We start from the raw sequence: 17,795 nt of genomic DNA on the forward strand, positions 1-17,795 counted from the left end.
GTAATGGGCACAAACAAGTTATTTGTTAAAAAGAAAATAGAGAAATAAACACAAGGAAAAGACTGAATTTGGTTAAGGACTGCCGTTCAGCAGGCAGAGTGTTTGCCCAGCATGCACAAAGCTCTGGCTTCCATTTCAAGTGCTACAGAAGTCAGGCCTGGTTGTGCATGCCTGCAGTCCCAGCACTCGGGAGGAGGAGGAGGGAGAATCAGGTTCAAGGTCATCCTGAACTATATAGTGAGTTTGTGTTCAGCCTGGTATGTTCTGTCTCTGTCTGTCTGTCAGTCAGTCAGTCAGTCTGTCTCTGTCTCTGTTTCTCTCTCATAGACATTAAAAAAAACCCTGCAAATTGGAGCTAAGTATGGTGGTGCATGACTTTAATCCCAGAACTTGGGAGGCAGAGACAGGTGCATCTCTGTAAGTTCAAGGCCAGACTGGTCTACAGAGTGAGTTCTAGGACAACCAGGGCTATGCAGAGATATCCTGTCTCAAAACAAAACAAAACACAAACCAATAACCAAATAAATAAATAAATGGTTGCAAATGAAAGTATTTAGGAGACTGTCCCCAAAATATTAACTAGATAAAGGATAAAGCATGTGGGCATTTGGAAGCTGACCCTCTTGACAGCATAAACTTTGTCTATGTGTGGTGTAGACATAAAGATACAAAATGCATGAAGGCCCAGAGGAAAAGGGACTGGGGGCGGGGTTCCGTAGGACAGCTAAGGCAGGGCATCAAATTCAGATGCCGTGGTCCCCACCAGGGCCTTGCTCAGGACAGTGGGAGATGTCGGAGCCTCCCAGTGAACTGGTTGAGTGAACTTTGGTTGGCAAAGAACAGGCAGAAAAAGAGCAGATATTTGTGTGAGAAAATGTGTCTAATAAGTTGTAAACAGGGAAATGAGATTATAGAACAACCAAGGTTTGCAGAAATGAGCCAGCATATGCATGTGTCACGTGACACACATTTTGGCCCTTATTGTAGTCAAGCAGATGCTTCAAGTTTGTGTCACTGGGTCTAGGAGCTGCCTCCTCCTTTGGTCTCCCTCCTTTTCCCTCTCTCATGGCTTGCACTGAGCCAAGCTGCTCTATCTCCCATCTTACCTAGCTCTCTCTCCAGATCTGGTACCCCAGGTTCTTCCTGTCTTTTGGGCTGGCTGAAGGATGGTGGACCATCAAGGAAGAGACTGCCCTCTGCCTTGAGTTCCATTCAACTCCACCCACCCTGGGGACATTAGGGAGGAGCCTCACTGATGATGAAGCAGAATTCTGATTGGCCTTGCTGCATCTTTCCTAAAGCTCCCTGGGCAGAGGGATGACTGAGCTAAGGCAAAATTTGAGAGATCTCCAATCCACTGTGAGTTTTGCTTGTAATTCAAAAGATTGATTAACTAATATCTGTATGTCTATGTGCCTGCCACAGTATGTATTTGGAGATCAGAGGACCAATTGAAGGACTCAGTTCTCTCCTTCCACCTTGTGGGTCCTGACCACTGAACTCAGGTTGTCAAGCGTGGCAGCAAGAACCTTTATCTGGTTAGCCCCTTTTTATCTGGTTAGCTGGTCCTTATTTGCATTTTTTAATATTTACTTTGCATTTTAAAGTTGTACTTTCCAGTCCAGGGGAGGCAAGAAGGAAATTTGGTTCAATACGACTCAATGGCTGGTTCAAACTTTGAGAATCTAACATTGGGCAGTTCATTTCAGGTATATTTAGGCACAGCACAATTTGGAAACAAAAAATCTTGGCGATAATTAAATGAATCCCATGTGCACAACAAAGCTTAAGGTATGATTACACCAAAACTCTTGTAAAGTACCAGGGACATCTTCTGTAAGATAGGTTCTATAGATTAACTAAGAAGCAGGCTCAGGATAAACAATGCTCCTGGAGGGTTTGGGGGAGTGGGTGTGGCCTGGCCATACAGATAGTGCAGAGGTCACCAGGCTACTAAGCACATCCAATCTGGGCAGGGGGACAGGTTATACATCCTTTGAAGGAACAACCCTGTGTGTTTAACGTTCCTGGTTCCCCCAGGGCTTATCCTTGAGCACAAGGAGGCACAGGCCTCCTACACAGCACAATGTAAGTGTTCTGTGAATAATTTTAGTGTGTTGATTATGGAATAGGACAAGAAAAAATATTTCTGTATTCATTACAAATACTTCCCCCTTCCCCAAACAGTTTTCATCCAAAGTTAGCTGAATCCATCAAAGGGAAGTGAATCTATCAGAGGCAAACTTTATGGCATTTCCATATGATTGACTATTGCTTGGCCATAAAATGCTCTTTTTAGTGGCTGACAGGCAATTGCAGTCATGGTATGTCAAGGAAAAAGCAAGGTGCAGGACAGCATACCCAGTACCTACAGCTAGGGAGGACGTAGTCCATGCAAGAATTTGTTTGAACGGTCATAATACTTCCAAGATAATGTGTCCCTCCAAGGCTACCCTGAAAGCTGGATTGGTTGGCTGATACTATTGGCTCTAAGGTACAGGTTCAGATCTCATTCCCTTCTTGTGGCCCTGGGTTGACACTCTGCTGGCTGTGGTATTTTCAGAGACTCCCCCCCCCACAGTACAGGATGACATAAATAATCTAGAAATACTTAAACTACATGGAAAGGCACACACAGCTATATGCAAATTTCATATCATTGTGTAAGGGTCTTGGGAACCCACAAACTTTGCTGTCTACAGGGGCCCTGAGTCTCCAGCAGTGAATTGGCCATGTTTAATAAGGAATGTTAGGTTCTTTCCTGGTTCTGCAGTAGCTTTTACACTCGTGTGTTCCATGTGCATGTGACAATACCATAAGAGCTGAAAGGTGAGGAAGCCTTAGACCTGGGAGTTCACTGTCCCCTTCGTATGTATCAATTTACACACCTCTGGGATGGATGGAGAGCCCGAGTCTCTGTCTCCTCCATAGCACAGGGATTTCTCAGAGGCTTTTGTCTTTGGAAAAATAACTAAACCTTTTTTCATTATAATGACTAGACAGAACATTTCCCAATATTTGGATGAAAATCTGTGACACAACACTGTGTACTATGACCATAAACTATATCTGTACAGTAAACTCAGTGGTGGTGAGTTAACCCTCACATCAGGAGCCCACCCTCACTGCAGTCTCTTCTCGGGGCTTTGCTCCCTCTATTCCCACAGGCAACACTGTCCTGACTTCTGGAATAGTTCAAATGGCTTTTTGTTGTTGTTGTTGTTGTTGTTATTGTTGCTTTGTTTTTCAAGACTGGGTCTCTCTATGTAGCTTTGGCTGTCCTGGAACTTGCCATATAGACCAGGTTTCCCTCAAAATCAGAGATCCGTCTGCTTTTGCCTCCTAAGTGCTGGGATTAAAGGTATTCACCACCATGCCCAGCCTAGTTCAAGTTTTAAACATTTAACTAGCTAATTAATTTAGTGTGTACACAGATACACACAAGCCAGTGGGATATGTGTGTGTGGAGGTCAGAGGACAACCTGCAGATTTCTGCTGTCTCCTTCCACTAGGTCATTCTGGGATCGATCTCAGGTTCTCAGACTTTGTGGCAAGCAGTTTTACCTTCTGGCCCCCAGATATTTTAGTGGTAGAAACATCTGCACAATGCCTTTAACTTATCAAAGCTGAGGTTTAGTCAGCTTCCTCAACTTACTGGGTGGCACAAAGACTATAGTGTTGTGAGTAACTCCAAAGAACACTTGGACTCTTAAGGCTGCATGGGAAACTTGCCCAAATCATGCAGCACCCAGCCTTACTGTTCTTGGATTTTTAAGCACAAAAACCATATTCTGGGTTGACAAACTTCAGTTAACAAGAACAGTTAGCAAGAAGCAGAACTGCAGAAGCTGAAAAGCAAGGCTAGTGCTTTTAGAGACTTTCTCAGCTGCATTCTAAGACCACTGACTTAGCCCTTGCTACTGTTTCTGTTTTAGCAGACGTTGCTGCCTATGTGTCGGATCCAGGGTCTGAATGGGCTTCCATCGTGGTCTCAGTTGTGCTGAGGTCTGGGACCTGTTACAGCAGAGCACTTCCGTGCCATCTCACCCGACCCGAACTTCTGTGTGTAACTGTCATATTTTCATCCTGTCTCCTTCCCGCACTTTCTGAGGTCTAGTCATGCATTAGGGAATTAGCTTTGTTAAGTGCAAAGATTTCCCTGGATTTGTTTTTGTTTCATCTTCATTTGGCTGTTTTTCCTAGGCAAGGTGAGAACCATCACTAATAAATGGTGGCGATGGGGCTAATCTCTACAGGTTCTTAGTCTTGTGTTCAGGACATATCACTTTCTTAATCATGCACATAAAGACCATAGAGTTATCATGCCAACAGAAGCAATCCTGTGTGGCACAGCTTTCCAGAGCCATGTTATTCTGGGAGTACCATGGAATCTCACCATTCAGATCTAAGCGGCCTCATGTCCCATCTCCCTTCCTACCTGAGCCACAGGGTCTCTGCCTATGCCATGGTGTCTCCTGCTGTTTCTGGGAGTCTCCATAGATTTTTATTCATGTTGGTATACATGGCTCCACACTGCTGATTTCTCCTCCACAGTGCTCCCGAGCCATTCTACCCCTGGTCCTGGGCATCTCTTCGCTCCATATCACCTCCTAAAGCCTTCACATCTCCAGATTGCATCCAGTAGGTGCTTAAGAAGTGCTTTGAGGCTCAAGGTGTGAAGGAGTGAAGAGTTAGAAACCCAAGGAAGAGTGTAAGGGACTTGCTGGGTTCAGGAATGCTGGGGTGGGGCTAGCTGCTACTCTACTGTGGTCTGGACACCTTGGGGTGGGGTGCCATTCTGTGAGAGGAAGCAGGAAGAAAGGTCAGGTTGGACCCCCCTGAGCCTTGCAGTGTCTGACCAGGACACAGCACAGCAGCAGAACCACCCTGATCCTGCCATGTCCCAGCTGCCCCGGCCTTCAAGTCCACAGCACTAGGAGGATCATTTGTCAAGTCCTCTTGCCCCTCCCCAGCCACTGCCTTTAGTCCTTTGGGAGACGTCCCTGTCGCCACTGGGAAGTCTCTAGGGTAATTGTGCCTGCATCTTAATGTCCCCACGCCTGGAGCTTCCAGCAGACTGCTTTTCAGGCTAGCTGCTACAGAGCTTTGGGGTAGCTTCGAGGCTCACCCATATCCAGTGTGCAGCTCATTAGAGTCATGTTTTCACGCCCCCCCCCTGCAGTTACATCTCTATCCTTGTTTTTCGTTCCTTTTTTTTTTCTTTGCTCCCACATTTAATTTATGCAATCTCGTTATATATGTGTATCCTCATAGGCACCTTAAATCCTTTCCAGCAGTGCTGGGTACGAATCATAAATACCAGTTCTATCTTCATCCGGAGTCTGGAGGTGGCTGCATCGCAGTGACAGCCAATCTTGTTAACCCTTACCTGGTCAGGCAGGAGTGTGTGGACTGCCTAGAGCAGGGTTCTGGGGTCTTGGATTTTTCTTTGCAAACCCAGAGGCAGGCTGTGAGAAAGGGGCCATGGAGAAAAGATAAAGGTTTAGGTGTGTACCCCCACCTCTCTGTGTGTGTGTGCGTCTGTGTGTGTGTGTGTGTGTGTGTGTGTGTGTGTGTGTGTGTGTGTGTGCACGCGCGCGCGTGTGGTGGAGGCTGAGGTCTGATGGAGGGCTGGAACCCTCTAGGTAGGGTTCAGTGCTACTGGGCATCCTAAAGCCTCATGGGGGAGAATCTTTTCAGAGCCCAGCTTCCTGATTACTTGAGAAATACCTGTCTCCACCCATTTGAGATGAAGGTCTTACCGGCCTTGATTGGAGTTGAGGAAGGATTCCAAAGGCTAGTGAGCATGTGAGCCACTTCATGGCTAACTGCTGGCTAAGCAGTGAAGGAAGAGAGGCTGTGGTGGGGCCAAGTGTCCACAGGATTCAGGTTAGGGGATGGGTATGGGATGGGACTAAGGGTGTCTAGGTTGGCTGTGAGAGACACTGGAAGCAGCAAGGAGTTGGGAAGGCTACTGCCACTGAGAAACGTCACCTTGGGCAGACACAGCCCTTCTTGAGAGCTTGGGTAGGAGAACTTGGGTGGGGTGACTTTGTGGACTTTGAGTTTTCTATAACCATTTCCTCTTCTCTTTGGGATGGTGCTCATGTGACTTTGGGCACCTGCCCCCCTCCCACCTCTATCCTCACACCACAGGGTCTCAGGAAGGTTCTACCCACCAACATCTGGCCACATCTATGTTCTTACTTGTTCATCAAGTTGGCTCAATTGGACTGAATCCAAGGACTTGTGTGGGAACATTCTGGAAGAAATACTTTCTGTCTTGTGAGCCTGAAACAAGAAGAGGAAGACCTGGAGCCACATTGCCACCAAGAGTGGCTGGAAGGGAAATCATCCAGACAGACAAGAGGAAAAGAATTGGAAAGAACATCAGAGGTGCTGTTTGAGAACATCAGCTGTGCCTGAAGAGGACTTACTGATTTATATAACCCAAATCCTCAGTCAGAATGTGAGCTTCAGGGCAGGCTACATCAAGCAGGTCAGTGGCTCCAAGGCCACTCCCAGATCCCTTCTATCTCTCCACTTTTCAATGGTGCTTGAAGTATCCAGAACCAAGATCTCTTGGTAGCAGAGTGGCTGCCAGTAGCAATGGCAGTCACACTTTTCTTCACCAACTAAGAGCTTTTTCCTTATGAAATTTAAGTAGAATTAGAAGCATCCTTCCTGTGAGGTCTCAACAGATATCTTGTTAGGTCTCATTGGCCCAACTTGAGTCTTGTGCCTATCTGGAGTGATCCCCAGGGCTGTGATCCCCAGGGCTGAGGAGCTAAGGCTCCTGGATGTCGAAGTTCCCACAGGGACCAACTCAAATCTGGAAACTTGGGGGACTGGTTAGAAATGGGAGTATATTTGGTGGGGAGGTGACCAATGACCAAGGACCTCAGGTGGCCTTGGTGTGATGAACTCAGAGAAGTTCTGGCTTCCTATGAAACCAAAGTGACCTTCCACTGAGGCCTCCGCTGACCTCCTCCCCCATGTGGGGCCTTGTGGTAGAAGTGTCAGAAGACTTGGGGTCTTTGCTGCTTCTTGCCTCTGCTTACAACTTTAGGTCTACAGTTACAGAGGGACAGGGGGACACTACCAGGTTGGAGGTCAGCTGCAGAACCATTGGAATGAGGCTCATCAGCAGGGCTGGAATGACGAGGAGGGAGCTTGCTGTCACTCTATGTCTTTCCCTCCTTTGAGTATCTGTTTGGACAAGAGCTGTGTGGTCTAGAGGCAGGAAATTTGTACTCAGTGTCCCTGGTCACTTTGTATTGACTCTGCAAGTGAACCCTGGTCCTATGGAACATACACACTGCTGAATTCTGATCAAATATGGAGGAGTCACATCATGGAGGCCTCTGGGTCTTGTTCTTTTAAGACAGAATCTCACATAGCCCAGGCTAGCCTTGAGCTCCTGATGCCCCTGCTTCTACATCTTGAGTGCTGGATTACTGGCATGCGCTACCCCATGCCTGGTTTTACGTGGTGCTGGATCCAGGTCTTTATGCACTCTGTCCACTGAACCACACCTCCAGCCCACATATCTTGTTTTGATGAGGAGGAAATTCATAGCCACAGCTTAATGGATGTGGATCTAAATGGAACACATCAGTTCAAGGTCCCATGGGTGTCATCATGCTGCAGTCACTGTGGGCCATGGCAGTGGGGCTGAGACTAGATGGCCCTTCTACTTCTGGAGTCAGCCTGTCCTGAATGCCAGCATAGGGTTGCTGCTAGGGAGACAGGATCTTGAGTTCCACATACATGGGCTGAGTTTGATAGGATTTGTTTGCCTGAGTCTGGACTACAGACACGTGGAGAACCTGGAGGGAGCCTGAGTGGGGGGAGAGTAGTCCTGAACCAGGGTCACATGTGGGGCTTCCCTGCCTTCACTCTGGGATAAGGGTGGGTCTGCAATTCCATCATAGCTTCCTCCCCAAGGGCTTTGCAAATGAACACAGGCTTGTGTCCCCTGCCATCTGCCCTAGGATCTGCACACGGCCTTTGGTATGGGCTTTGGCTTCTGTTGGAGTTATTTCCTTATCAACCTCTTCCCTCTTCTTCTGGAAGCTTCTGGGATCCCAGGGCCCAAGACTCAGTCTCTGTCTGTCATTCTCCTTCTGTCAGGAGGGAGGCCTGGGTGAAGATGAAGTCCCTGCTTCCTTGGCGTTCAGCTTCCCAGGGTGGGGCACAGACAGTGAATCAGAGATACTTGGGAGAGAGGCAAAGCTTGGAGCTGTGCAGCAAGGAGGGGAGAAGGTGGGGTCCTAGAGGTTGTCTTGGATGGTTCAGCAGGTAAACATGCTTGTCGGCCATGGCAGCCTGAGTTTATTCTCTATAACCACATGGTAGAGGGAGAGAACCAGCTCTTACAAGTTGTCCTCTGACCACCACAGTGTACTGGGGCATGCACATATGAACACATACATGCACAGGGACACACAATAAAGAAATCTAATAACCCCTTAAAAAGTTGTCTTTGTCAGCAAAGTGCACTGATTTTAAAGCTTATGGGATGGTGAAGATCCCCAGATACATAGTCATGGGACCACTGCTCCAATCAAGATATAGAACACTCCCATCATTCTGCAAAGTTCCTTCTGCCTCTTAGTTCTTCCCCTAGCTCCTGCTCTTTGGCCCTAGGCTGTGCTGACCTCCTTGGTCCCTGAATACTAGTTCGGCCTATGTTAAAATGGTGTTGTGTCTGCCTTCTTTCTGTCATCAAAATGGTTTTGAAAATTCAGATCTGTGTCCACAGCCTTTTCTATTGTTAGACAACATTCCATTTTGTGAGTTATTTTGTGATAATGTGTATGACTCGTGATTCTAGTTTTGGCTAGAAGTCACAAATACAGCTGCATTTGATTTTTTTAAAAAACATTTATGTATTTATTATTATTTTTTCTTTTAAGCTCTGCAGACATCCTGATGTAGTTAGCAGGAGAGCTGGCATGAATCAGGTTCAGAATACCAACCAGCTATCCACTGCCATTCTCATAGAGTGTAACACTTGCCTAGGTACAAGGAAGCAAAGGAACTGTGTACAGCCAGGTTGTTTATTATTATTCTTAAGTGTCTGTGTAGAAGTACACACGTGTGTGCCTCTGCCTGTGTCTGTGCCTGAGGAGCCCAGAGGCATCAGATCCCCTGGAGCTGGAGCTATAGGTAATTGTGAGCCACCTGAGAATCAGACTTAGGTGCTCTTTCTTCTAGAGTGACCAGGTGTTCTTAACAATGGAGAGACCCCTCCAGCCTGGCAGGAGACATTTTTACACAGCCTTTTTGTGAATATACTTGCCTCGGCAATGACCTAGGAATAGGAATATTTATTCATAGGATAAATGTATTTTTAAAAATAGACAAAAGATAGATGGGACAATTTAAGCTAAGAAAAGCTGGCTAGAAACAAGCCAAGCTAAGGTCAGGCATTCATAAGTAAGAATAAGTCTCCATGTATTTATTTGAGAGCTGGATGGCCACTCCCCAAAAGAGTTAAAACAAAATCAACTACAATGAAATGGTTTGGTAAGAATTAGGAGGTGTGGCTTTATTGGAAGATGTGTGTCACTGGGGCTGGGCTTTGAGATTTCAAAAGTCATGCCATTCTAATTAGCTAGCTGGCTCTCTGCCTCATGACTGTGGGGCAGATGTAAGCTCTCAGCCACTACTCCAGTGCCATGCTTGCTTTCTTGCTGCCATTCTCCCATAATGATAGTCATGGACTCACCCTCTGAAAATACAAGCAAGCTACCAATTAAATGCTTCTTTTATAAGTTGCCTTGGTCATGGTGTTTTGTCATGGCAATAGAAAATGAACTATCAACATTTGAGAGTTGGCTTTGACAGGCAGGAGATCCAGAGGGTGTGAAAGAACAGATAACTAACAGACTAAGACAGGGCTCTCCAAGGATGGAGATTTGCACCCTTAGAACTCAGTTCCCTCCATCCAGAGCCCAACATGATTGACAAGAGAGAAGGGAGTAGATGAGGTGAGGCCCACAGTTGGTGGGTGGACAGGGAAGGGAAAAGCAGCAGATACAGGGTGTGCAGTCCAGTGGCAGTGTGTTTGCCCAGTGCTTATTTTCTTATGTGTTTTTTAGGGACAGGGTCTCTTATAGGAGAGACTGCCCTTCAGCTTTCTATGTAGATGAGGATGACCTTGAACTCCTGAGCTGCCTGCTTCCAGCTTCTGAGTGCTGGGATGACAGGTGTGTACCACCACATCTTGCATAAGAGCTACTTGGCATTAGCCAAGAGATTTATACATGCCATGGCCTACCAACTGAGAAACACCTCCCTCCCTGATCGTTCCTGCTTAAAAAGCTTAAGAAGTGTGTGCTTAGAGTTGGAGGCACCCTGCTGCTGGAGGTTCAGATGCGGGGGCTGAGGGTTCAAGGGGAGCTGTGCAGTCTGGAGCTACACAAGTTGTGCATATTTAGGCCAGGAGGACTCTGTTATGGAATAATCTTTTTTTATATACTAAAATAATGTTATTTACTGAAAAGTGATACATTGAACATAGTCTGTATATAGAACAAAGCAATTAATGGTAAACTTAATAAGGCACCTTTTAAATCAGATGCTGTACAAAATACATTTGGTGTGTTACATATCAAAGATGAATCCAAATTTTTGGTGTTTTACAATTACATAATAAAAATGCTTCCTTTAACCTGTCAATGCCTTATGTACAGTTTCCCTAAGCTATAATATTTTTATTTTATACAATATATACTACATTTTATCTTTAAGTGGGAAGAACAAAGGTCATTAAAGAGCTTAAATAATTCCACTGAAAGAGTACAGAGCACAACCTAAAATTACAGTATTATGTCTAATTCTTTGCAAAAGCCATATTCATAAGCTTTCCTTATGGGATGACCCTTCCTGTGGAGGAATAATCTTTTTGTACACTGTGAAGATGTGTCTTTGCCAAAGAGCCTTCTGATTGGTTTAGTGAAAAGCTAAACAGCCAATAGCTAGGCAGGAGGTATAGCAGGAACTTCTGGACAGAGAAAGCTATGGAAAGAAGAAAGGAGGAGTTGCCAGAGGATGCAGAGGGAACAGACATGCAGGAGGAGAGGTAAAAGCCACGAGTCACAGGGCAATGGGTAGATGAACAGAAATGGGTTAATTTAAGTTATAAGAGCTAGTGGGACAAGTCTAAGCTATAGGCTGAGCTTTCGTAATTAACAATAAGTCTCCACATCATTTTTTGTGAGCTGATGGTCCAAAGAAAAATCTGCCTGCAGGGTTCCTCTAATGGAGCCTCCAAGACACGGCTCATGAGAAGCTGGGACAGCTGGCTTTCTCCGGGCTCGTGTCCCATTCTGCTCTCCTCCACCAATGTCTCCAGACTTCCTAGTCTTTCTTGACTCCATCAGTAAGGTGTAAGCTGAAGCAGTGTAAATAGAGTTGAGCATCTGGATCTCAGGACTTTTTTTTGTTTTGTTTTGTTTTGTCCTTTCTTTTAAAAACAGTCTCCCTATGTAACCTACGCTATCCTGGAACTCACTTTGTAGCCCAGGCTGAGTTCAAATTCACAATCTTCCTGACTCAGCCTTCCCAGTGGCAATTTCAGGTGTGACAGCCATTCTCAGGCTCTGAGCCATTTGCTGCTGTCAAGGTCAGGCCAAGGGTTCAGCAACTAGGAAATGTCCTGTCCCTTGCTCCCTAGGCTGAGAGTGCCACCTTCAGTTGGGCTTGAGCCTCCCTGCTACCTACACTCCTGGAGGCCACACCTTTGGGTCTGAGAGTCATTTTTCAGGTTACTATAGAAGAATGGTGCTGGGGATGGCTTTGGGTCTGCTATCACTTTTAATAACCTAGATTGACTATCCCCATCAGACAGGCTTGCCACCAAAATGCTTTAGATTTTGTTTTTGCATTTAAATTTGAAAAAAATATTTGATCCTGGAATGTTTGTGTAGATGAAAGGAGATAAGAAGATACCTCAGGAAGATCCATGTCTACATACAAAACACATGTAGGTTTCTTAACTCTCACACACATGGCCTGAGGGTCACATTTGTTGTGAACTTGAGTTTGACTGTGTGACGTCAGGTGTGGAATTTTCCATTTGTGCCATCCTTCTTTAGATTTTTGGAGCATTCAGTCTTCAGATTAGGAACACTGGCCACACAGTGGGAATCATGCTATTGCCTCTGGTACCCACAGTAGTTGGGGCACAAATGTCCCCATTTTTTAGATGATGGGAAGGAGCCTTAGGTCAGAAGTTGCCTGGGAAGGTCACAGATACTAAGAAGCAGCAGTCACAGCAGATGCCAAGTTCCTGCTGGTTCTGTCACCAATAGTTCACCCATCTCAGTCGCCAGGCACAAGGTCTGATGGGAAGGCTGTCAGATTGCCAGGGTCCTGGGAGGATGATGAGGTTGAGATGGGAACTGCCTCTTGGGCCTGCTCGGCTCAGCTCTTCTAATTGCTGGGAGCTGGCCAGCCCAGAGGACAAGCTGGTTACTGCAGACCTGGCGGAGCGTCCTGTTCCTTTGGGTGTTGGTTTTTTCCGTTGCAATAGAAACAACCTCACTCTTTCAAGCAAAGCTGGGCCAGCCTCTTCTGGTCACCCGCATCATCGCAGCTGGCCTCGGGAAACTGACCCAGCTTGGACCACCAGGGAGTATGGTACTGTCACTTCATCAGCAGCTGGCCCTGACTCTGGTGGTGACTTCAGGAAGGCCACAGCCAAGCCCTGGGTTGTGGGCAGGGGTCCGGGCCTGGCTTCCTGCTCCTGTGTACCCTGCCAGGGCCAGCTGTAGTCTCTCCCTTTGCCTTTGGCCACCCAGGGAATAATGCTCAGCTATTTATGTCAACCTGACTTAGACTGTTTCCTGTTACAGGCTGGAACCAGGATGTCTCTGCTGTGCCTAGCTTTGGCCACTTGTCCTGCTTGTTTTGTGTCCCCTTTCCAGGCCCATCTTGGCTCCAATCAGCCCAAAGAAAACCACTCTAGTTGGGGAGGAGGAAGAGAAATGAACTTTAACTCATAATGGCCACCCTGCCCTGAACAGTTTCAGGTTAGGATCCTTCTCTTGGGGCGGGGCCAAGAGTGTCAGGTATAAGCTCTTGCTATCCTATTGGCAAGCCTCCCACTTGTTCTCTGGTGCCCACTTTAGGCGTCCCACTCCTTGACTGTCCAGAGAAAGATGAATCAGAATTTTAGTTTCATTTTAAATGTTGTGATAAAATACTCTGACAAAAAGAAACTTAGGGCCTGATGGATACATCTACAGAGCAACTCTAGCACTTAAGGCTCAGGGAACATTGTGGAAGAGGGGCCAGAAAGGTTGTAAAGAGCCAAAGGAACAGGGAATTTGCTATAGATCGTATTTCCTAGGAGTAGCAGAAGCTAAACCCATAAAGTCTCACCACCATGACTGCTCAAATGTGAGCTGAATGAACAAGGACAATAATAGATAAGTCAAGGCGTGGGGGCAGGGGAAGCCCATGAGGTCTCAACCCTACATAAAGAACTACAGTTAACTAAGGGGAGAGCATACTGACTGGTTGCCCAATACCAAATGGTCATCCTTGAAAATATACATACAAATAACATTATGACCAGGTTGTATTTAGGAATATATGCATATACTTATAACAACAACTAATGGGGAAAGAGGCCATTTGAATTTGAAAGACAGCAAGAAGTTGCAGTATATGGGAAGGTTTGGAGGGATGAAACAGAAGGAAGACATGTTGTGATTATATTATAATCTCAAAAATAGAAGAAATAATTAGATATTTAAAAAGGCACAAACACAGATAGTTGTAAACCAGTCATATGTTTTCTGATCTCAAGCTAAACAATTTTAAATTGTTTCCCAGAGCTGTTCTCCAATGTGAGTAAGTGACCTCAGTTATTCTTATATTCAGATAATGATGATTGATAAAAAGATATCTTTGAAAGAAAAAAAGCTACTGGGGGCAAGGGAAGGGTTCATTTCTGCTCACAATTCCAGGTTATAGTCCATCATTGCAGGGATGTCAGGGAAGCAGGGAGTTGCATCACGTCCACAGTCAAGAGAGCAGAGACAAGTACATGAACACCTAGTGCTCACTCAGCTTTCTCTGCTTTTACACAGTCTGGGCTCAAAACAGGAAATGGTACTGGCCGCTTTTCAGGCTGGCTCTTCCCACATCAGTTAAAGCAATCCAGACAAGCCCACAGCCGTGCTCACTGGACAACCTGATGTATAGTCCCTCACGGAGACTCTTCCTAAGTGCTTCCAGCTTGTGTCAAGATGATGACTGGACTAACTAACCATCACATCCAGCAACCAACTGTCGTAGGCCAGTGAGTCTAGCAAGGGTACGGAAGGGAACACAGGCTTGGCTGGGAAGAGAATTGACAAAGCATCGGGGCCACATATCTGAGTCCTGCCTCTTCTTACTTCTGTGGCTTTCAAAAGCTTGAGCCAGTCAACCTGGACCCTTTCTGGAGGAGACAAAACCCTTCAGAACAGGATGTAGGGAAAGGAGGGAGCTGAATGAAGGCAAGAGGAGGGAACCCATAGGATTGCTGGTGATAGTAGAGTTTGCAGGGACAAGAGAGAAGGCAGGGTTGACCAAGTACCCTTTAATGAAATACACTGTCGTGCTAGATAGTTGGTTCCCAAGGTGAACAGTGATGTTTTATATATAGCAAATTCAAGTGTACTGTGTGCCTGCGAAGCCTGAATATATGTGAACACCTGAATGTGTCCAGCTGGAGTTATAGGCCCCTTCCTCTCCTTTTCCCCATCTTAGTCCATTTCATGTTACTATAACAAAGTTCCAGAAACAGGAAGGCTTACAAACAGGTTTGTCTGGTTCATACATCTGGTCATTGGAGGCCCAGGTAACTCAGCACTGCCTTTCCACACAGCACAGCAGAGGACAAAGGGAACTGGCTACAAGCAGCAGGAAGATCGCTAAGCTCCTTTAGCAAGCTTTATTTCTCAGAAATTAATCTAGTCACTAGACATCTACATTGAGCCTTCCTCAGAGTGATGTCCTGTCACGACCCAGTTATTTCCTTTAAAAATGTTTATTTTTATTTCTAATTAAGTATATTTGTGCATGTCTGTGCTTGTAAATACAAGTGTCCTGTGGATATGAGAAGAGGGTGTCAGATCCCCTGGAGCTGGAGTTACAGGTGGTTGAGAGCTGCCTGAAGTGAGTGATGGGAATTGAACTCAGGTCCTCTGCAAAAGCAGTATGTGCTCTTAAGTTGAGCCATCTCACCAGCCCCTATTTTTCTTTGAAAGTTTCTATCACTTCAGTCTGTTACACTGGAGACCAAGCTTCCAGCATGTGAGCCTTCTGGAAAGGGCAGCTTTTCCAAACCACAGCACCCAGCTTCTTACTCTTGCTTAAGTCTTCTTCCTCCTTCTGCCATCTTATGTTGGGTGTAGGGGCAGGTACTAGGTCCTGAGGTCCCAGTGTCTTCCATGGTGTTCTGCACAGAGCACCTCCGCTGTAAATGTCTGTGAGGTCAACCATCCATCAATCTATTGGGTAAGTGCAACACAGAGAAAAAATGTCAGTCTGAATAGTAAAGGGGGAAGTCAATGAAAAGTAGATGAGGGAAATATTTGGGCTTTGCATTGTGGGCCTAGTTCAGGCAGGAACAGTTTGCTGTCATTTGAGAGATGCTGTAAGGATTGGCCACGTATACTACCCAATTAGTGACCACTTGCAGCCTTGCAGCAGCTCAACATTCCAATAATTTCCCATCATTCTTCTCTTGTTCAGTTGTTTCCTGTGTGTAGACTATCGTGCTTTGGTTCTACAAACTCTCCTTCCAGATCACATCCAGTGCTGGAGAGATGGCTCAGGGGTTACAGAGTGCTCTTAGAGGATCAGAGCTCAGATCCCAGCATCTGTGTTAAGTGGCTCACATCTACCTGTAACTCCAGCTCCAGAGGATCTAACACCCTCTTCTGGCCACCCAGTGTACCTGCACTCATATGTACATATCCCTGTCCAAAACACATGACAAAAATTTAAAAAGAAAAAAAACTTTTAATAAATTATTTTATTTTATGTGTATGGGTGTTTGGCCTGCGTGTATGTCTGTGTACCATGTACATGTATGTCTACTATCCTTGGGGGTGGGTATGAGAGGGTGTTGAACTCCGTTGGACTGTAGTAACAGATGGCTATGAGTCACCATGTGAGTGTTGGGAATTGGACTGGGGTCCTTTCCAAAAGCAGTAAGTGCTCTTAACCATTGAGCCACTTCTCCAGACTGCATAAAAACATCTTTAAAATCTCATGTGTGAAATCACCACCTCTGTGGAGCTGTCCCCAGCTGGGGGCAATTCCTCTTCTCTAGAGTTAAGAAGAAAAGTACCTTTGCCCAGTGTTCCCACTCTGCATTGGGATGGCTGAGATGTGCCCTTCCCTCCTCGAGTTTCTCTAAGGCAGGGGCATTGCTGAGACTTCTTGCAGTTACTCAGCACATTCACCGAGTCTGGTAGAAGTTTGGTTATTTTGAGCTCAAGGTATCCTGGGAGTTTGTCAGGTCCCAAGGGTCTAGTGGATTTGACTTTTTTTCTTGGAAGATTGAAGACATATGGCTCGTAAAAGCAGGTTCTGGCTGACGCCAGTTCAGAGGACTCTGCATGGCACTAGATCAGTGTGTGTTACAGGAAAGAATTATTTTCCCATAGTTGAAACCTTTTGATCCGCTAAATTGGACAAGCTGGAAGCCAAGGGCTACTTGTGTGGGTTTTACTTTCTTCCTCTCGCATTTCTTCACACATCAAAGATGTATCCTTCACTTAAGACGACGGTCAAGCCTCATTCACTTATGTTTAGTTGGTAGGTAGCAACCCTCTATTCTGATATGTGTGCTAAATTCTGGGAAATCAGGGAACTGTGGGAGGAGAGAGCTGGGGATCACAGATATGAGTTGAAGGCATCCACCTGAAGACCAAGGTACCTGGGCCAGACACAGGAAGCTGACAGCAGCTGCTGGCTGAAGTTGTTGCACACTGCATATGCCTCATGCTGCAAAGCTCAGAGTTTTATGGACCAAGGGTTTTAGTCTAAGCTATGCCCCTTACTGGCAATAGCAGCCTCTGTTCATGGAATGATCCCAAAACCTTGGTGAGTGCTCAGGGCCTGGTGCTATTAGGGATTTCGGCCATATAAAGCGAGAGGTAGGTATGGACAGATAGGACCAGAGCTATAGACCATGCACAGTTGGACTCTTTGGCTCTCTATATCCCTCTCCCCGTGCCCATCCCATCCCACCCTTGCCCAGGAGTGCTGGGATAGCCTGGTGAGGGCAATGCATGTGGCCTGAAGTAAAGGGGGTTGTCTCGGGGTGTATACTGGAACTCACGATTCAGTGAACATTTTGAAGGGACCCCCAAAAAGGAGTCGAGAGAAGAGCAGAAAGAGACCTGGAGGCCGGCGGTGGTGGCGCATGCCTTTAATCCCTGCACTCAGGAGGCAGACGCAGGTGAATCTCTGTGAGTTTGAGGCCAGCCTGGTATACTATACAGAGCAAGTTCCAGGACAGGCTCTAAAGCTACAGAGAAACCATGTCTCGAAAAAAAAAAACCAAAAACCAAAACCAAAAACAAAAAACAAAAAACAAAAGAAAACAAAAGAGGCCTGGAATTCTAGGACTTTCTCCAGCCAGACCCAATGTCCACCACTGGTGTGGTAGGGGGTACAGCCAAGACTCTCCCTACCGTGGGAGCTGAGTACAGCCTGGGCTCCAGTCCCTGGTTCCGCCCACAGCACTGGCCACATCCACTCCCAGGCCTGGCTTGCTCTCC

This window comes from Cricetulus griseus, chromosome 7, assembly GCF_003668045.3.
Source record: "Cricetulus griseus strain 17A/GY chromosome 7, alternate assembly CriGri-PICRH-1.0, whole genome shotgun sequence".
NCBI classification, from domain to species: domain Eukaryota; kingdom Metazoa; phylum Chordata; class Mammalia; order Rodentia; family Cricetidae; genus Cricetulus; species Cricetulus griseus.